Genomic DNA, 23,477 nt, shown 5'->3' with positions numbered 1-23,477 from the left:
ATACAGTGATCCCTCGCTATATCGCGCTTCGCCTTTCGCGGCTTCAATCCATCGCGGATTTTATATGTAAGCATATTTAAATATATATCGCGGATTTTTCGCTGCTTCGCGGGTTTCTGCGGACAATAGGTCTTTTAATTTCTGGTGCATGCTTCCTCAGTTGGTTTGCCCAGTTGATTTCATACAAGGGACGCTATTGGCAGATGGCTGAGAAGCTATCCAGCTTACTTTCTCTCTCTCTCTCTGTTGCGCTGACGTAGGGGGGTGTGAGCAGGGGGGCTGTGTGCAGCTGCTTCCTGAAAGGACATGCTGCACGGAGCTTCGCATACTTAAAAGCTCAAAGGGCACGTATTGATTTTTTTTATCTGTCTCTCTATCTCGCTCTATCTCTCTCTCTCTCTCTCTCTCTCTTCCTCTCTCTTCCTGCTCCTGACAGAGGGGGTGCGAGCTGCCGCCTTCAACAGCTTTGTACCGGCGGTGCTTCGCATACTTAAAAGCCAAAAAGCCCTATTGATTTTTTTTTTGACTGCTTGCTTTGCACTCCTTTGAAAAGGAAGATATGTTTGCATTCTTTTAATTGTGAGACAGAACTGTCATCTCTGTCTTGTCATGGAGCACAGTTTAAACTTTTGAAAAAGAGACAAATGTTTGTTTGCAGTGTTTGAATAACGTTCCTGTCTCTCTACAACCTCCTGTGTTTCTGCGCAAATCTGTGACCCAAGCATGACATTCTAAAAATAACCATATAAACATATGGTTTCTACTTCGCGGATTTTCCTATTTCGCGGGTGGCTCTGGAACGCAACCCCCGCGATGGAGGAGGGATTACTGTATATATATATATATATAAAATATGTGTATATATATATATAATACAGTATATGTGTATATATATATATATCTATACTAATAAAAGGCAAAGCCCTCACTGACTCACTGACTGACTGACTGACTGACTGACTCACTCACTCATCACTAATTCTCCAACTTCCCGTGTAGGTAGAAGTCTGAAATTTGGCAGGCTCATTCCTTACAGCTTACTTACAAAAGTTAGGCAGGTTTTATTTCGAAATTCTACGCGTAATGGTCATAACTGGAACCTGTTTGACTGACTCACTCATCACTAATTCTCCAACTTCCCGTGTAGGTAGAAGTCTGAAATTTGGCAGGCTCATTCCTTACAGCTTACTTACAAAAGTTAGGCAGGTTTTATTTCGAAATTCTACACGTAATGGTCATAACTGGAACCTGTTTGACTGACTCATTCATCACTAATTCTCCAACTTCCCGTGTAGGTAGAAGGCTGAAATTTGGCAGGCTCATTCCTTACAGCTTACTTACAAAAGTTAGGCAGGTTTTATTTCGAAATTCTACGCGTAATGGTCATAACTGGAACCTGTTTGACTGACTCACCCATCACTAATTCTCCAACTTCCCGTGTAGGTAGAAGTCTGAAATTTGGCAGGCTCATTCCTTACAGCTTACTTACAAAAGTTAGGCAGGTTTAATTTCGAAATTCTACGCGTAATGGTCATAACTGGAACCTGTTTGACTGACTCATTCATCACTAATTCTCCAACTTCCCGTGTAGGTAGAAGGCTGAAATTTGGCAGGCTCATTCCTTACTGCTTACTTACAAAAGTTAGGCAGGTTTCATTTCGAAATTCTACGTGTAATGGTCATAACTGGAACCTGTTTTTTGTCCATATACTCTAATGGAGGAGGCGGAGTCACGTATCGCGTCATCACGTATTACGCCTCCTACGTAATCACGTGAACTGAAAACGAGGAAGAGATTTACAGCACAAGTCAAATGCGGGAACGAAGGTAAATGACGTTAATAGTTGACTGTCTTTTAATACTGTGTATTTGTTGAGTGTCTTTTAATACTGTGTAAGCATACATATTAAGACATGTGCAATTAAACGTGTGCATTTACGGGGTGATTTCTCAGGCTTAAAAGCTCGCCTTTTATTAAAAAGGTAAATGCAAACTCTTTTCATTCTGAAGGGCACAAACCACGTTAGATTTCAGCCGTTAAACGCGCAAAAATGTCAGTACACCAGATAAATAAGCGCAACATATTATCAGTTGTATTGTATGCTTACAATACATATAGAAATGTGTTAATCATTAACTAATATTATGGGATGCTGTTTTTCGACTCGCGCTTTGATTTAAACGATTGCATGTCTTGGTGGGTTTGCGTAGCTTATTGTCAATATCTTTACAGCTCTTTTTAAGACTTAATTTAAAAAGGTTTTCTTTTCTTCTTAATAAAAATTTAAAAGCAGTACTTCGCCGGTGCGAAGCTCTCACTTCACTCCCTTACAGGAATCGAACCTCGGACGTCAGCGCTAGAGGCTAAGCCCCTAAAATTGCGCCACAGCGTGTGGTTCGTTTATTTGACAGCATGTAGATCGGGGTAATTACATTCACGGCATTCGTAGTCTGATTCACAATCTGATTGTATGGGTGGTTACCTACCAGGTAACGCTTATGGTTAGCCAGCAAGTCATCTCGAAGTGATCACTCGAGTGAACGCAGCTTCACAAAAAAACAGATCCTTAACAAACTGTTATTGCTATATTTTCCCTCAATTTTAAAAGGTTTTCTTTTCTTCTTAATAAAAATTTAAAAGCAGTACTTCGCCGGTACGAAGCGCGGGGATTTTAGCGACTGATGCATACAGACATATTCATGAGTGCAGGTACTTCGGAAAGAAAGCACCGTGTAAACCTAAACTTTAAATTAAGTTCATAGACCTACAAAAGTTTGCCATTGATTTGAGGCAAGATTGCTTTTCTCATGTACAACTATACGTTGCATTCTTAACAGTAAGCTTGCACAGCTTGGTCATATTACAACCTTAGTGCTGAACTGACAACGTCGTATACAAACAGAACTATAACAATCGTAATAAACAAACAAAAAAAAAAAGCGAAGAACCCTTGGATTTAATAAAAAGGCTCTTTCCTTGGCGAAGCAAGGAAAAAGGAAGACCTTATATGGCGTTCGTTTATAAAACAGCGGAAAAGCTGTGTTAAGGCTGCTTCACAAAAAAACAGATCCTTAACAAATTGCTATTGGGATATTTTCCCTCAATTTAAAAAGCTTTTCTTCTTCATAAAAATTTAAAAGCAGTACTTCGCGAGGATTTAGATATATATATATATAGATATAGATATATATAGATATACGTATATAGATATAGATATATATAGATAGATATATATATGTATATATGTCTATATATATATATATATATATATATATATATATATATATATATATATATATATATATATGTGTAAGCTTATAAGTACTGCCTTACTTCTCTTTAAGAAAGGAAGATGTAATGATACTTGATTTAAACGATTCCATGTCTTGGTGGGTTTGCGTAGCTTATTGTCAATATCTTTACACCTGTTTTTAAGACTTATTGACTGAAACGGGCTTTCACGAAAAAACTTAGGGCTTTGCTACAGGATACACCCTCCAGAAGTTAAGCAAGTAAAAATAAAAGTGTATATTTCTGTTTTATTTAAACCTTTTAAGTTTGTATGCATAGCCCCATTTGGCTGTTTTAGTTTTTTTTTTTTCTTTCTTCAGTAATATTTAATCTCCTTAAAGAAAAAGAACATATGCATTTTACTTTCTTTGTATCTCTTTAGTAATATTTTAGTGTAAAAGGATAACCAGTATTTAAACCTTTTATGTTACTTTATAAAGTTATTTTATACAATGTTGAAAAATTAATAAGAAAGCTACATAATTTGGCAGCTGCTGCTTTAATTTTCAATGAAATGAAAAAAGCTCTCCAAGAGAAAACCTCAATGAAGAAGAAACAGTTTGCAAATATATATATATATATGTGTATATATATATTATATATTATATATATATGTGTATATATATATATTAAATATATATTGTGTATATATATATATATGTGTGTATATATATATATATATTATATATATATATGTGTGTGTATATATATATTATATATATATGTGTATATATATATATATATTATATATATATGTGTATATATATATATTATATATATGTGTATATATATATATTATATATATATGTGTGTATATATATATTATATATATATGTGTGTATATATATATATTATATATATATACGTGTATATATATATTATACATATATGTGTATATATATTATATATATATATGTATATATAATATATGCTGCGGTGGGTTGGCACCCTGCCCAGGATTGTTTCCTGCCTTGTGCCCTGTGTTGGCTGGGATTGGCTCCAGCAGACCCCCGTGACCCTGTATTCGGATTCAGCGGGTTGGAAAATGGATGGATGGATGGGTATAATATATGTGTATATATATTATATATATATATATACGCATATATATATATATATATATATATATATATATATATATATATATGTGTATATATATATAAATGTAATGAATTATTATTTATAATATATATATACACATATATATATATATATATAATATATATATATATATATATATATATATATATATACAGTGCTAGGATTTTTTTTTTCATAAAACCAGAAATATTTGATAGATGCCATATTTGGGGGGAACTATCTGTAATTGGATAAGTACCATTTTCTCTAAAATTAGATAGAATTGAAAGGTTGAATATTTTCCTATTTATGACAGGCAGAACCATATGTGTTTGAAAGCATCAAGACATGCCTTAAACTAAAAATTTATCAAGGCAAGAATACTAGTCCCAATCATATTAAAAACCCATTTGCACAGGAAAACCCGAACACAATCCAATGAACAATTTGTGCGCTTCAAATTATGTACTTGGTGGATGGTAAACTACTGCACACAATTCCAGGGAAGAAAGATTAATCTCACAATGCTGTAATTCAGAACTAAAATAGGAAACACACTACTTCTCCGCTGCGAAGCGCGGGTATTTTGCTAGTATATAATATATGTGTATATGTATATGTATATATATGACAGCAACACTCATAACAATGACAACACAATTACATTGACAATCATGTTACATTATTTTTAAAATGTTTCCCTTACTTTTTCATAACCTCTTTAACACACTACTTCTCCTCTGCGAAGCGCGGGTATTTTGCTAGTAAATAATATAGGTCAAATTATATTATAGCAAGTACCTAAGTAAAAAAATGTTCAACAACAACAGCATTTATTTATATAGCACATTTTCATACAAAAAAGTAGCTCAAAGTGCTTTACATAATGAAGAAAAGAAAAATAAAAGACAAAATAAGAAATTAAAATAAGACATTAGTTAACATAGAAAAAGAGTAAGGTCCGATGGCCAGGGGGGACAGAAAAAACAAAAAAAAAAACTCCAGATGGCTGGAGAAAAAAATAAAATTTGTAGGGGTTCCAGGCCACGAGACCACCCAGTCCCCTCTGGGCATTCTACCTAACATAAATGAAATAGTCCTCTTTGTAGTTAGGGTTCTCACAGAAGGACTTGATGATAATGGTCATGCAGACTTCTGGCTTTTAATCCATCACTGTTGGAACATCTCGGTGCTTTGAGTAGATGCGCCACCACCAAAAGGACACCGGAAAAGGAAACAGAAGAGAGAGTAGGGGTTAGTACAGATTTTAGAGCCACCATGAATAGTTATTATAATGAACTGGATATACAGAGTATCAGGATTAAATTACAGTGAAGTTATGAGAAGGCCATGTTAAAATAATGTGTTTTCAGCAGTGTTTTGAAATGCTCCACTGTATTAGCCTGGCGAATTCCTATTGGCAGGCTATTCCAGATTTTAGGTGCATAACAGCAGAAGGTCGCCTCACCACTTCTTTTAAGTTTTGTTCTTGGAATTCTAAGGAGACACTCATTTGAGGATCTGAGGTTACGATTTGGAATATAAGATGTTAGACATTCCGATATATAAGATGGGGCGAGATTATTTAAAGCTTTATAAACCATAAGCAGAATTTTAAAGTCAAGCCTGAATGACACAGGTAACCAGTGTAGTGACATCAAAACTGGAGAAATGTGCTCGGATTTTCTTTTCCTGGTTAGGATTCTAGCAGCTGCATTCTGCACTAGTTGCAAACGATTTATGTCTTTTTTGGGTATTCCTGAGAGGAGTGCGTTACAGTAATCTAGTCGACTGAAAAGAAACGCATGAACTAATTTCTCAGCATCTTTCAATGATATAAGAGGTCTAACTTTTGCTATGTTTCTTAAGTGAAAAAATGCTGTCCTAGTGATCTGATTAATATGTGATTTCAAATTCAGATTACAGTCAACAGTTACCCCTAAGCTTTTTACTTCCGTCTTGACTTTGAATCCTATTGTATCCAGTTTATTTCTAATAGCCTCATTGTATCCATTATTGCCAATCACTAAGATTTCAGTTTTCTCTTTATTTAGCTTGAGAAAGTTACTATTCGTCCATTCAGAAATACAAGTCAAACATTGTGTTAGTGAATCAAGAGAATCAGGGTCATCAGGTGCTATTGATAAATACAACTGTGTGTCGTCAGCATAGCTGTGGTAGCTCACGTTGTGCCCTGAGATATTCTGACCTAATGGAAGCATGTAGATTGAGAAAAGCAGCGGACCCAGGATAGAGCCTTGTGGAACACCATATAGGATATCATGTGTCTTTGAGTTGTAATTACCACAACTAACAAAGAATTTTCTCCCTGCCAGGTAGGTTCAGAATAATGAATACTTTCTGTGGGCCTGGACAAAGGTTCATACAACACCATGTTTAACGAATTTCTTTTTAATGAAATGTACATTTCAACATAACAAACATTTTTTGACCCAAAATGGCCACTGAAGATAATAATCAGATGCAAAAAATATTTAATGTCACGCCTACACTTTTTGATGAGTCTCTGGAATCCTGCAAAAAGGCTGTCTCTTTCTTGTTAAGCCAAAAGAAAGTGATGGTCTGTTGTGAAATTTCCAATTTTGGGCAGGCTCGACAAGAGTTTAAGCAGAGCATCATACTAATGGCCGAATTTTTAGTCAGTGCTCCACCAAATGTCCACATGGGCAGTTGTGTTGTGTGCGGATACTGTACTGTTCTGTATTCATATCGGTATTTTTATTAAAAAAAATAAACATTACAGCTCATGTCTCATTTTCAAATAAAATATTTTTTTGCAGTTTAACAAGCATTGTTGTGTTTTATACAGGTATTGTCAAGTCTGTGTCACAGAGTTGCATGACAGACAAGAAGGTGTGTCCAAGTTGCCAAGGAAAATACAGGTACTTTATTACTATACAGAGAAGGCTGGTACAGTCTCAAGACTTCATTCAAAATAGAAGCTGTTACTTCAGCACTCAAGATTGGAGCGGCAAAACGGACAGTCGTCTTGCTTTAGCTTCCATCTTTAGATTAGAACACCACAAGGCAGGAACCAGCTCTGAATTTAACATTAGTCCATCACAGGAATGGTTTAACTTAAGAAAAGTTTGACACTGTCAGAAAAACAGCAATATGTACAAATGAATGGTGAGAGTAATGAATGGATTATGAATCCCAAGAGACAGCTTAAAATGATGTACTATATATAAAAAATATAGCTTAATACAAAAACCTCCAAATTTAAAATGAACAATAGCATGTTGATGAATAAAAAAGAGGATTAATAAATAAATACACCCTGAATATTTATAAAACCACTTTGACTAAATCTCACATTCTTTGAATTACATTACATTTATTTCTTTGTTGAAATTTTTTCTTTTATATAAAACAACACTTCAAAAGGCAACAAATTTTAAATAAAATAAAATCATCTGACAGAGTAAATTTATTAATTAAAATTTATTAAGTGTAAATGTGCCTGGAGGCTTGCTGTGGACTGTTTAATTTAAGACAAAACCTTTCTACTTTGAAACTTTTATTAATTTTTTTTTTAAATACAAGCATAAATCCTTCCAAACAGCATTTTTAGAAGAAGTTTTAAAGAGAAATATAATGAAGTGAAATGGAAGACTAAATGTTCTATTACTTGCATGAAAATCACTGCGCTTTATGCCGATTCCTGTACAGCACCAAAGTTCTTTGTTAATATTTGTGTCATTCACATTACTGTATGTTCAGTAAGTATTGTAATATTTTGGGTGATTTTTTTTATAATTTATTCTAAATGTTTTCAATGTTGGAATAATTATTGTTGCTTGTTTTGATTATTTTGTGTTCAGTATTTTTGTTATATTTGTGACTGTCACAGTTGCCACCTTTTTGTGTATTGATAGCCATAATAGCAACACAAAACAGTTGTATGTTGTAATTCCTCGAAGTGATGTGACATGATGTCTACAAACAGAAATTGCTCCTGGCATCCAAGATTCTGGATGAAAAATGTCAATAAAAGACCTTTGTGTTTCAGTTAGTTATTTTAGGGAACACTTTTCTAAGTAACCAGGAGCTTTTGCTTTGGTCTTTGGTTTACGCATAGCTTTTTGACAACTGTTTCTTAGTTTCTCAGAGCCTCATTTCCCAGTTCTTACTCCTAGAAATATATCCTTCTAGACAAGCTTTTACATTTCATCTCAAAGGGTATATCTGGACTACTGCCAAGGCTTTCTAATGATGTAAATTTAATCTGATGATTAGGAATATGAGGAAGAGTGGGGATTATATATTGAACATAGTGATTTGAGTTTTTTGAAGACATCAGATAATAAATCATGGGAGCAAGATGCATGCTGTTGCTATCACATGTACAGTAATATACTAAAACACTAAGATCCTGGGTTTACCTACTTACACTCAATCAAAGTTCAAGATACTATATTATTTGAAAATCTTGTTATCTGAAACGATGCAGAAGGGCAACATAACTGACAAGAACTCACAAACTCATGGTGCCCGCTAGAATCCAACATGGTGTTGCAAGAAGTTATGAGTTTTTAAAAATAAACAAGATAGCAAGAAGCAAGTGCTAAAACTGAATTGCTTGAGGTCAACAACCCCAGTTTAGATGCGCAGAAGACAAAAAGACACTCCAGGCAGAGAACAAATTAATAGAATACACCAATCACAACACTATCAGTGACTGAAAGTAACTATATGTAAATATCTCATTTCCAAAGCAAAGGTCCTAGACAAATTTACGTAAGTGGATTTTCATGGCTGAGCTAATGCATGATTACAAAACAAATAAAGATCATTTTATTTTTGATTTCACAACAAATATGCCTTAGAATAAATACACAACAGATTACAGCAAACAGAATTTCATCCTACACAACGCTGAGAAATCTCTGCCACAAGCCAAGCACAGTTTGCATCTTTCAAACACGTCTAAGGTGGCACTGGTAGTTTTTTGTTTTTTTATTTCCTTTAAATAATTGTTGCAAGTTGTAAAATAAGCACAAGAGCACAGATAAAGGTTTGAGGTAACCACCCCTTATACTTGAAGCAAATGAAAACAAGAAAACAGTCTTTACAAACATGAGTTCAAATGCAACTGATAACAATGGCAAAGATGGTAGTTTGTATGATGAATGGACAGGAAGTGGTGGGTCCATACACACAGGAACTGGAAGTGACACCAAAGGACTCGATTTTGGTCTGCTGGTCTGCAGAGAAAAAAAGAGAGAAAGCATTAGTGGACGGCCGCAACCCCTGGCGCAGCAGATAAGTACAATTATTCAAATCCACAAGCTGTCTCCCTTACGCATATGTGTGACAAAGTTTATTTGTTATATTATTCTCTCTATTTGGTGAGTTCCTAACTGGCACAATCAGTACTAAAAACTTTCCTGGGTTGTATTTAAGTTGTGTTTTCTGGCTAAATTTTCTACAGTGTTTGGATAAATTCAATGCCCCACTGGGCTCACACTAAGTCCATTGTAGTTGCCATAACTTTAATACATCTCCATGTACCAGAAATGCTTTTTATAATTTATTCTGAGTGTTTTTAAAAGGTGTGCCCATATTAAAAATAAATTATGCATCCACCTTCACCTGAAATTTGGCCAGGGATACAAGTCTACTTATCTAAAGAAGAAAAAAATCCAGGTGCACTGCTGATCCAATGGTGGGCATCCCTGCGCGCCTGAGCCTTCCATCCCTCACAATAAGAATTTAGACTGTCTGTTTGACTTTGCAAAACATTCCTTTTAACCGTGGTTGCAGTTAACTTTAATTACAATAGAATTATAATTGTTGACTGCATCAAGTTTACTGAGACAAACCATACACTGGTCTATCCTCTGGACAGTTTTTTTAAGCATTAAATGATTAGCAGCTCAGCTTTTAAATTATTTAGCTTTTAAATTATGGCCAGATTTTTATAGTGAACAGAGGGTATTATTTGCAGAGTTTTAAGACACATTTTAATTGAAGCCCATTTAAGAGATGTTTATACTTGTAACCAAATGGAACCAAATCTTTAGCAATGTATTCAAAGTCTATCATTGCAGTCATGTTGTCGTATTGATCATTTAATTTTGTTTTTCCACGTCTGTGTCTCCTATGTTAGGCCAATTTGATTAATTATTATTATTGTTGTTGTTCTTGCTGGATTATTATCTATATTGTAATCCTATACTTTGTTGCCTGTCATTTTGTTAAATTCTGGAATATGTTTAAGGTGTCAGTCACAATTTCTGTTAAAAGTCTCTTAAGTTGATACCACATATGTTTTATTAACAAAGGGCAGGCAAAGCCATATAGCAGTGTGTATTATATGTGAATTAAGTGTATTATCTCATGCCAGGTGGCCCTTCTGAGGTATGTACTACCACCTTGGGTCTAGAGAGAGTGCTGACACTAACCTAATCCTCTTCTATTTCCTTGACAGGGCTGAGAAGACACCCAGAGAGGACAATTGGCCCCTTCTGATCTCCCAGCTATATACCCCTCAGTGCCCGGAAGGAGGCGTCACTCGATATGAAAGCACTAAAGTGACTAAAGCAGACTTTGTTATCTGAGAAAGATTCCTGAAGTTAGAAATTCCAGATTTTCATTTGTTTTGGCCCCATCAGTAGTACTTTTTGTTTATAACTTTCATTTGATTAAACGGGGACAACCGGGTTGGTGCCCCAATATTTCAACTTGTGGACCTGCAATCCTTCCATACGTTTTATTTTTTAATGCTTAACCCCTGAGTTATATGTTATATATATATATATATATACACCATGTCCCCCCCTCACACATTTCAAAAGCCCCCTTAACATTTTGGTCTGCCACAGGTATTTGAGGTATGTCTAATTATCGGAAGATATATTTTGAAAGTAAGGAAATTATAGTGAATCCCACAAAGCAAGGAAATGTTGTAACTGCTCCCTGATCACAATGGGTCCATTAACATAAAAATATATATAAAGGCAGGGTCTCTCAGTCATCTGCTAGTTATTTCAGTTGACATTTAAACTACAGTATAAAGAATCTACAACAAACAAATGCAAATTGACTAAAACATAAGTGCAAACAGATTTACAACATTTTAAAGTCAGCCTATAAAAGGAATTCAACACCAATAACAAACCACAACAGTATATATACAATTCCACAATGATTACATATATATACTGTATATATCTAAACTGCTGAAAACAATTAAAGGAACACTTTGAAAACGCAGCAGATCTCAATGGGAAAAAAATCATGCTGGGTATCTATACTGATATGAACTGGGTAATGTGCTAGGAACGAAACGATGCCACATCGTTGGATGAGAATGAAAATTATCAACCTACAGAAGGCTGAATTCAAAGACACCCCGAAAATCAAAGTGAAAAAATGATGGCAGGCTAGTCCATTTTGCCAAAATGTCATTGCAGCATCTCAAAATCATACTCAGTAGTTTGTATGTTCCCCACGTGCTTGTATGCTTGCTTGACAACGTTGGAAGGTGCATGCTCCTAATGAGACAACGGATGGTGTCCTGGGGGATCTCCTCCCAGATCTGGACCAGGGCATCACTGAGCTCCTGGACATTCTTAGGTGCAACCTGGTGGTGTCAGATGGACTAAAACATGTCCCAGAGGTGTTCTATTGGATTTAGGTCAGTCGAGCATGGGGGCCAATCAATGGTATCAATTCCTTCATCCTCCAGGAACTGCCTGCATACTCTTACAACATGAGGCAGGGTATTGTCGTGCACCTGGAGGAACCCAGGACCCACTGCACCAGCATAGGGTCTGACAGTGGGTCCAAGGATTTCATCCCAATACCTAATGACAGTCAAGGTGCCATTGTCTAGCCTGTAGAGGTCTGTGCGTCCCTCCATGGATATGCCTCCCCTGACCATCACTGACCCACCACCAAACCGGTCATGCTGAATGATGTTACAGGCAGCATAACGTTCTTCACGGCTTCTCCAGACCCTTTCACATCTGTCACATGTGTTCAGGGTGAACCTTCTCTCATGTGTGAAGAGCACAGGGCGCCAGTGGTGGACCTGCCAATTCTGGTATACTATGGCAAATGCCAATCGAGCTCCACGGTGTCGGGCTGTGAGCACAGGGCCCACTAGAGGATGTTGGGCCCTCAGGCCACTCTATTGAAGTCTGTTTCTGATTGTTTGGTCAGAGACATTCACACCAGTGGCCTGCTGGAGGTCATTTTGTAGGGGTCTGGCAGTGCTCATCCTGTTCCTCCTTGCCCAAAGGAGCAGATACCGGTCCTACTGAGGGGTTAAGGACCTCCTACGGCCCTGTCCAGCTCTCCTAGAGTAACTGCCTGTCTCCTGGAATCACCTCCATGCCCTTGAGACTGTGCTGGGAGACACAGCAAACCTTCTGGCAACTGTACGTATTGATGTGCCATTCTGGAGAAGTTGGACTACCTGTGCAATCTCTGTAGGGTCCAGGTATCGCCTCATGCTACCAGTAGTGACACTGACTGTAGCCAAATGCAAAACTAGTGAAAAAACAGATAGAAAAGATAAGGAGGGAAAAATGTCAGTGGCCTCCAATGGTTAAACCATTCCTGTTTTGGGGGTCGTCTCATTATTGCCCCTTTAGTGCACCTGTTGTTAATTTCATTAACACCAAAGCAGCTGAAACTGATTAACAGCCCTCTCTGCCACTTAACTGACCAGATCAATATCCTAGAAGCTTCATTGGCTTGATGCTATACTCTGATTAAAAAGTGTTCCTTTAATTTTTTAGAACAGTATATAAATGCGAGAAGCAAACAGATTAAAGGTTGGGGAACTGTCCCCGTGTACTGAAAAATGGTCAGGTTCATGAATGAAACAAATGACCACTGAGTTCGTACAAACAAAGAATTTATATGCTTTAAACTGGAAATAGGCAGAAGGAGTGTTGACATAGGAAGAAGGTGAAGGAGGTGATGTCATTGGGGGCACCGGGAAGTGACGTCGTCAGGGCTGGATGGGCGAAAACCCGGAAGTTTCTTCCTGAGACGGAGCGATCTTTTCTGGCGTGGAATTCATGGTGCAGGAGGTTTTTCTTCCTTTTTTCTATTGATGAAAAGAGAAAAAGCATTAATATGCTGCCTTAGACCTTGCTCCAGTGGGCTTTTGCACTCTGTCAGGCCCTTCGGCTGCCCCCTAAATCGCACATGTGTAACAATATATACGCAAAATGACCCCAATTCCTATGTAAAGAAAATATTTAAACTTAGGAAAATAATTGAGTGCATTATGTTTCAAAATGTCCTATGCAAGAAAAACACAAGTCTGATGTCTTATCACATTGTAAAAATTAGCTAATTTTGGGCAGCCGTCTCTGTCTCTTCTTTGAGAATGCATGTCCACCCTCGATCAACACAGGCTGATACTATAAGCTTCAACAGTGTCAGGAGGAAACACCTTAAAACATCCATAAAATTAATGTTCTTTTATACCTTAACTGTTGAGAGTATCCTGACAACACTATCAAATAGAAAACAAGGTACCGGGACATAAACAGTAGTAGGTTAAAGGTTTGGCTCAGCTTCTCTGGTGTGGTTTCCTTCCTGATTATCCCTCTTTGTACTTGTAGTTGCTTATTTAAAGACATACTTCAGAAACTGATCTTTTGCTACAATGTCTGGGAAGGCCCAAAAAGCATATTATCAAAAGTGCAAAAAAAAAAAAACACTATACAGAATTTTAAGAGATTAAACCAGTTATGTAACACCTTTCCAACATATATCATTGTTGGCTTGATTCTCTTGATATACGGATTGCCTCATGTTTTTGTCAAGAAATTTCTGGAATGAGCCAAGTTTTTCCAGGGGGTTGCTTTTTTGCCACCCCAATATTTCATCATTGGCCAGTTCTACGGTCGGTTAATGATCTCCCTACCTAAAAAATTCCTCTCTTTTGTTAGCCCAACATATTTGCTACCTGCCAGGTACAAAGATGTAAAAAAGTGTAAAACACTGGATTATTTGATAAAATATTAAATCACAATCTCTTACATTTCAGGCTAAATGTCAATTTCCAAACATGCACCATAATCAACTGGACTTCCTGACTGCTAGACCTCGGACTGTCAAAATTGTACATCCAACAGTGTCACGTACTGCACAACACTGGAGTGCCCTAGGACTGTATGGGGCAGTCCATTATAGTTTCACCTCTTCACACACAATTGTGTTTCCCAGCATGACAAAAACTCCATTATCATCCTTGTTGATGACACTGTGATAAATGGGTCTCCTTAGCAGTCATGATGAGACAGTCAATGGGGAAGGGGATAAACGTTTAACTAGATGGTCCATTAACGACATTCTGTCCCACATTAACAACAAAATAAATGAGCTGATTATAGACTTTGGGAGATTCAAAGAGAAGGAATTATGTGCTTCTTTGTAATGCAGCAGAATCAAGCAAAGCTCTCTGTCCGTGTTGCTTCTCATAAAGATTGGACTGGCATAAAGAAGCACAAGAGGCAAAAGCAGTTAAAAAAGACAGCAGGCCCTAAAAGGTAACTTGAGGATACATACTTGTTTACCTGATGAACATAATAAAAAGGGAGTTGGCTACACCATTCCTGGTATATGGATAAGAAACAAGTCACACTGACCCTGGGAATGGACAGATAACAAGCTACATTGTCTCTAATGTATGAACGAAGGAACAAGTCAGGGCAATAAATGGACTAAAAGATAAAGGACTAATATGAAGAAGATTCTAACTAACTACTATGAATGTGAACAAGTATTATACACCAATTTTGAGCTTTTATAATCTGGGCATGCACATCAATTCCATACAGACATACTAGCTTAGGCAGAAATTCAGACAGCATCGCCAGGGCTTACTTACAGCCTCCAACACAGTGAAATGCTCAACCAAACTCCAAAGGATATGGTACTGAGCCATCTGGTGTGCCTGGGCCATTCCGGTTACTGTAAATCATTTTGGTATGCTCAGATGCTTTAATGCTTTGTAAATATGCTGTTGATTTGATGAAAAAATTTCTATTGGTAATGTTTTCTGACATATTTGCAGGAGCTATCTGATTAGTAGTAATCCAATACTGTTTGTAAGTTTTATATGAGTCAACCTAGTAAATATCCTCTTTAGTAAAATCCCTGTGTGTGTCCAGGTGTCCGTGTGTGTGTGTCTTCTGGTGAAGTGCGCATGCATGGGGCACGGTGCGATGCGCGATATTACTGTCAGAGAAAGTTACAAGCATTTTACAGAAATACAAACAAGTATTAATGTGAGAGGAAATTAAAGGTACACAATACAGTGACTCATATTACAGCCACATACAAGCCAGTATTACTGTCAGAGGAGATTAAAGGCATATTACCGACGCGTACGCCTGTATTACCGCCAGAGAAAATTAAAGGTATATTACGGACGTACAAGCCAGCGGACGTACAAGACAGTATTACTGTCACAGAAAATTAAAGACACACAATACACGGCGGCAACCCACGAAGAACGGTCAGCTCAGCAAGTAAACATCAACAAAAGAAATTCTGAAAGACAAAGAAAAATACGACCAACAAAAAGAATGAGGTCAAAGTCCCTTGCCATTTAATATAGACTGTTCCTACTAATGTTTATGCACTACTGTTCTATCGCCCGTTATTGTAACGGGCTAAATAACTAGTTATAATATAATGTTTACATGTTAAAGAGATACATGGGATCTTCTCTTGATGAATATGAACGTTTTTGCAATAGTGAGTGTCACCAAGAGTGAACTCAGAATAACAGTGTGTACAGAGAGATGCATTGCTTCAGGACAGGGACTCTGAGAGCTTTGCCTGTGTGAAGGCTTACAGAGGCGTACAGGAGTATTGAGGTTGTGTAAACATTTCAGAGCAGGTTTTAACTCTTGCAAGTGGGCTGAGTGCTCAGTTAAAGAGACACACAGAGAAATATGTTGCCTTAACTATACCTGAACCAAACCAAAAGAGCAGATTCACAATCCTGCAGCATTAAAGGGGTTGCAGTGGTAGGAGCAAATAACTTTAAGTACTTGGGGTACTTGTTGAGTGTACAGGTGCAATAATGGCTGACGTCACATCACCCCGGTGGATGCTGCACATTGGTGGGGGATGAAATGGATTCCCATTGTCTTTGAAAAGCATTGTGAGTAGTTAGAAAAATGCTATATAAACGAAATTAGTTATTATTATTATTAGTAGTAGTAGTAGTAGTAGTATTATCTTCTTAACAAAGTCAGATAATTCTCCCATGCAGTTCACACGTTTATAGTATAACACATACAGAGAGGTCTTTTTTCAGTTTTCACTTGTGTAAAACAAAAAATACAGCATCATTTGTATAATCCTGCTGCTATCCATACAGTTGACGTTGATAACAAGGGTTGTCTGAAGACTTACTTTTCCTTTATGACATATCTCCCTCCAATAACAAGCTTTTTGACCCCTTCTACCCAGAAATCAATATTGTTGTGTTCAAAGGTTTACGTCAGGCTATAAAGCAATGTTTACCCCTCAGCCAATAGACTGCCAGCGCTACTTGACTCATGACCAAAACTCCATTATGTAGGCACCTGCAGTAGAGATTTACTGTTAATGATCATTCTGCAACCCAGAATTGTCTGATAGTTACGTGTTTGTGTACTACTGTTAAGTATTGTAAATGTATATCTGAAATTTATTTATTTATAGTTTGATATAGTGACAATATTTACTGCTTTCTTGTTTGTATTGTTTTGCCTCTACCACACATTGCACTCTCACTGTATGTTTCTGCACAAAACGATGAAAAAAAACTACAGGCATAGTTGAACTGAATTGACTTAAATGAATGAAGGAAAAGTACAAATCAGTGCAAAGGTTAGCAAAAGAGCTCAATTTATTCTTCTAAGTATATTTGATTGAACAATTAGATTAAAAAAAGGAAAATTAAGTTATTTAAGAGAAGAGAAAGGAAAGGAAGGAAAAGCAGAAAGGAGAGGGAAGTTAATTAAGTGATAAATTCAGAAGTAGATGCAGATTAAAAGACTGGCTGAATCAAAACACTACAACCCTCCAGGATAGCAGTATGTCTGGAAAATTTGATATTTTGTCTTCTAAAGCACATAATATAATTGAGTAGCTGTGGGGAGTAAACAATATTTCTCATGTGGATATGATATCTAAATGGATTTTAATAACTGTATTTCAGATGGAGTTATTCTGAAGCAGTGTCCAGTCCATTCTATGACATTGTAAATTCATTTGAGAATTTGAATTTGAGAAGTCAGTAGTGTTGTCAAATGCACTTGAGATTTTGTAAATGAACATGAAGTCTTTCAGAGTGATTTCCTGTTTCCCGATATTTTGAGACAAAGTCGTGTCAGTTTAAAGATACTGTCACTGAATATATGCCTTAACTTCAGCACAAACCAGGCCAGGCCAGAGTAATCCTTTTTTTCTCATTCACTCAAGAATAACTGTGGCTCATGCAAATCCACACAAACTATGATTCTAACCTCTAGTTCATCTCTGGTATTTTAGAATATTTAATAATTGAGCCATGGAGAATGCCACTTAGGAAAGTCCATGCCACCTTACACCTCTGACCAACCTAATTTAGAACTGCCATCTTTTGTGGTATAGAAACACTTAGATGAGGTGTGTGTAAAACATTGAAATTGCTACTATTAAGGATTTTTGTTCTTTATTTTTATTTTTTTTTTTTGTTCTTTATTTCACCTTATACAATTTCTTATATTAGGAATTTGCTAGTTTTCACATACCCCTTGGGGTCAGAGCACAGGGTCAGCCAATGAACAGCAGCACCCCTGGAGCAATTACAGGTTAAGGGTCTTGTTCTAGGGCCCAGCAGAGTAGGATCTCTTTTGGCAGTGACGGGGATTCGAACCGGCAACCTTCTGGATACCAGCACAGATCCTTAGCCTCAGAGACATTTAACAGTAAATGCACACCATGAAACAGTTCTCCACCTTGCCATAGAGCTGCATTGCAGCTCTAAATAGTTAAGAACACAAAAGGTAGCAGCATGAAGGATAAAGCAGTGTTCAGTCTGTCTGTTCTGTCAGTATCACAGTATCAGTATTCTCCATCACTATCTGCTTTCCACCATCACACTTCTCAGCATCATTTAGACCAAGACAAGCACTGACAGATGCATGGACCTTCCATTTACAATTTTTAACTGTAAGTCTTGGTTCTCCGTCTTGAATTCACCCAAGCCGTGTCAAAGGATGCAAATCCCTTCCCTGCTGGACAGGCTACTGCCACTCAAGCATCTATCCTGTGAAGGACTTGCAAACAGCTGCCTTAATATAGAGTCTGTGAATAGCTGACCGCTGGCTACTACAAGACTCTCCTCCAAACTAAGCAATTGACACAGTGTTATTTATTTTCTTTAATGTGATTTTTGAGACCTTTAAATGATCATGGTCTTCTGGGGTGTCTTATCTGGGGTTTTCAGACCTAAATATTCATAACTTTGTACATTACTTTTGATGCCATTTTGTTTGGACAACAGGCGCCACTATTTTGTGGACTTTGCATCGTTTGTTACCTAGGTAACATTTTACACAATTCACAGAGACAGCACAACACTGACCTAATTGACACAACTATTTAATTTATCTGACATTGATGAAAAAAACAGAGAACACATTGAAGATTCTTTCCTTGAATTCTCTGAATTTGAAAGGGCTCTTTTTTTTCTAACTTTTGACTATGATTTCAGTTTCACCCTTTTTATTTTGAAGAAAGATAAGATTGCCTTCTGGTTAGAGAACTCAACATGCTTCTGACTACATTTTCTCTTCCTGATCTTTTTCAAAAATCTTTCTGTCTAGCTAATGCAGAACATATACTTTGGATTGACTGCTAAATCTTCTGAAGACATTAACAAATACTCACTTAGTGACTCTTCCTTCCTAATTGCTTCTTTCTAACCCATCACACACTGCCTACCCCTGTTCACTCTCCATCTGTTTGCTAAATGGCTTGGGCCATTAAGACCAGGAGTAGCATAAAAATAAAACATGAAATTGGTGAACTTAAAATTTTGACCAAAAAAAAATAGCTGTAATAATTTGATGCTGGTTGTGGAATTAATTTGGATGTTTGTGGGCTCTTGGGAATAATAATTACTGTTTTCCTTATGCATTGCTTTTTTTTTTGTATAAGTGCCTCTCTCTGTCATTTTTAAAATGTTATTTATACAGTGTATTCACCAGTTTTGGCTGAGTGCTCTCCAAATTTTGAGGGTATTGGAGCAGAAGTTTTTTTTACAGCTGGATGTTCTTCCTGACATTAATATCATTTAGTCACCTTTTTTGATATGCAAGCCGAACTGTAACCTTATTCTAAAGAGCTTTTGTATAAGGAACACCAAATCAAAACATGTAATAAAAACTTTCATGGCAGTAAAGTAAATCAACTGTAAGGTTTTTACAGCCACCTTCAGGCAAAAGCTCAGTGCTCTCTTTGAGAAACTTCTATAAGATCTCAAATTTGGGGTCAGAAGTAACTGTGAAAATGTGGATTGTGTGGAGAGCTCTTGAATCTTTTTGAGCACTCAAACCTGAGCTCCTTCAGACTACTTACTTCATTTTGGTGGATGTTTCTTTTCATATTACAGTATAACCATAGTACTAGGGTGTTATACCATGTGTGCCATTATGAATGTAGTGAGAAGTCAAGCAAAATGACACCTTTTATTGGCTAAATACAAAGATTACAATATGCAGTCTTTCAAGGCAACAAGGGGCCTGAGCTGCCTTGCAAGCTTGCATATTGTAATCTTTTTAGTTAGCCAATAAAATGTGCCATTTTGCTTGACATCTCACTATCAATTATAACCAGAAAGATACAAGTGTGCACCTATTATGAGTGCTCACAATACTGAAGGTAACATACTCCAGTTTAAATTTAAAATTCTTCTGTCATGTTTAAAAGCGATCTTATTTCCATTCACAATTTAAGGTATTTGTAACTTATAGGTAACCTGGAACAAAAAAGAAAAATCAGAAAAAAGTTGTTCTGATTTACATTAACTAACATTGTCAAATTGGCTCAATCCCGTTCAAGTTCACGAAAGGCAACAGTTTATCCAGGAAACACTGGGCACAGTGCAGGATACAGTTCTGGAGTGGGCATCAGTCCATCACTGAGCCCATACAACTGTGCAAGGCCAATCTGGATTTGTCAACTTTCGGTAAGAATTTAATTGTACTGTGTACTATATGTAAAAATATAAGGACCCAGGAACAAATAATAATAACAGAACAAACAGTATCATCAGAATATAGTTACATTCTACAATTAAAAATCTAAGTTCAAATCTTAGACTGAAGAAAACTATAAATTAAACTGAGGGCGGAGTGGTGGCTCTGAGGCTAAGGAGCTGCGCTGGTATCCCGAAGGTTGCCGGTTTGAATCCCTGTCACTGCCAAAAGGCCACTGCTCTGCTGGGCCCTTGAGCAAGGCCCTTAACCTGTAATTGCTCCAGGGGCGCTGTACAATGGCTGACCCTGCACTCTGACCCCAAGGGGTATGCGAAAACTACCTAATACAAGAAATTGTATAAGGTGAAATAAAGAACAAAAAAAAAAAAAATAAGTTCAAGCACTTTATTGTCATTGTGTAACACAACGAAATTACTTTTTGTGACAGCCCCAAGGTGCATTTAAAGAAAAGTCAAATAATTCCAAATATGTCATATACAGTGTTAAGTCATCAAGTAACCAGAGCAAATTATTATTACTCAAAGTACAGCAGCATAAATTGTTAATGCACCTGTTAATGAATAGTACATTACATATTATATATCGTATTACATTAGTATATTGCACATTACCAATATAGCTTATTGCACATGTTCAATTAAAAATGATCTCAGACTGAGGAGATTCAGAGTTCAGAAATTTATGGCAGATGGGAAAAAGCTATTTTTTAGTCTGTTTGTGCATACACGGATTGACCTAAAGCGTCTGCCTGACGGGAGGAGCTCAAACAAAGAATTTCCAGGATGAGTTTTGTCCTTGAGAATGTTTTTGGCCCTTCTCACACAGCGAGTCTTATACAAGAGTTAGAGTGATGGCAGTTCAGTCCCAATAATGGCCTCTGCTGTTTTTACGACTCGCTGCAGGGCTTCTTTAGCAGCCTTGGTGCAGCTGTTGTACCAGGCCATCATGCAGTTAGTTAAGATGCTCTCTATAGTGCATCTATAGAAATTAACCAGCAGCTTCTGGGAGAGGTCAGCTCTCCTTAGCTTCCTGAGAAAATAGAGGTGTTGTTGTGCTTTACCTATTATAGCCAAGTTGTTGTCAGCCCAGGACAGGTCCTCTGAGATGGTGACTCCTAGAAACTTAAAGCTGGAAACTCTCTCCACAGCTTCTGCATTGATTGTTATTGGACTTTGATTGGTCTTTTTAGTGGTCCTAAAGTCCGGAATAACTTCTTTGGTCTTTTTGGTATTTAAGACCAGGTTGTTGGTGTTGCACCATGCTTAACTTCAAAAGAAGAAAATTGCTTAGGTAAGGGGTTCCAAATGTAGGAGGCCAGGCCACTGAATGATCTGTTATCCCAGTTAGAATGTTTGGTTGGTGGGAGCATTAGGAGCCTGGTATCAGTGGACCTAAACACACAAGCCAGATTCTATCTGTTTGGGGGGGACAGGCATTTATGAGGAGCCAGATCATGCCCAATTTTGAAAGTATTGAGTGTAAGTTTATGTTTGATTTGTGAAGAAACAGGCAGCCAATGCAAAAAGTAAAACATCCGAATGATGTGCTGTGTTTGAGTGGTGTGTGAGAGGACCTTAGCAGCTGAGGTCTGAATATACTGAAGTCTAATGAGTGTTTTAACAGGAAGTCCAGTAAACAGGGAGTTATAACTATCAAGATGAGAAGTACTGAAAGCATGCACAACTGTTTCTGCATCTCTTCTATTCAGTAATGGGCAAAGACGGAAAATGTATACAGTATATACAGTAAGTTTAGATGAGGCACAAAGGTACACTAAGTGATAAGCCTAAAAACCTAAATTTTATACAGCTGGTGATAGCTGAATCAATACACCATCAAAATCTGAAATCATGCAGGAAATCGACTTGGGGTCACTAATAACACTTCAGTCTTAGCATTCATTCTAAGAAAATTACCATCCAGCCATATTTTTAAATAAGAAATGCATTCAAACAGACAACAAGGTGGCAGGTCAGTGGAAATGTCTGGTATTAAGATTGAACTAAGTGCCATCTGCATAACAATGAAAGCCAAGACCATGTTGGGAAATAATTTGTCCTACATATTAAATAAAGAAGGGGACCGAGAATAGATCCCTTGAGAAACACCTTTGGTAACAGGAGCAGAATGGGATTTACTGTATGTCTACCAATTGTTACAAAATAAACAATAGGTTATATTTAAACTAGGACAGAAATGCAATTGAGGAAAGGCAAGGCAGAAGAATATTATGACTTACAGTGCCAAAGGCCCATGAGATCAAAAAGCAGTGAGTATAGGGACCCTATATATCTATTAACCTGTGAGCATGTGGGTGTCCAAGTTGGGAGCAAATCATAGGTATATTTCTACTTCCTGCACTGGGGGATGAATTGTTTATAATATCCAACCTTCCCCAGTCCATCCATTATTCTTTCATCCCGGCGGGTAGGGAATCGTCTTCAACCCCATCCTCTTCCACCTTTACAGTATACAGTATATATACATTGACATGAAGATTTCGCCTACCTTAGAATCATATAATGTTTCATTAATAATAATAAAATGATTAATTACTTGTATATGGCACTTTTCGTTTTACTTAGACAGTGGGGAACCACTTTAACCACTGTCAATGAGCAGTATCTATCTTAATGCTTAAACAATAGCCATTATTAAACCACTGCACTCACCACACATTACCTGGTGATGGCGAAGGAGTCAGAGAGATAGCCAAATCGAGTCAGAAGGTGATTAGAGGACTAGAATGAGCAGACCATGTTAGACAATTTAGCCAGGACATTATGGTAGGCCCTACTCTTTTTGAAAGATGCCCAAGGATGTTTTATGACCATAGAGAGTCAGAACCTCAG

This window comes from Erpetoichthys calabaricus, chromosome 3, assembly GCF_900747795.2.
Source record: "Erpetoichthys calabaricus chromosome 3, fErpCal1.3, whole genome shotgun sequence".
Lineage (NCBI taxonomy): Eukaryota > Metazoa > Chordata > Cladistia > Polypteriformes > Polypteridae > Erpetoichthys > Erpetoichthys calabaricus.
The sequence above is the reverse complement of the archived record's forward strand: the minus strand, read 5'-3'. Positions refer to the sequence as shown.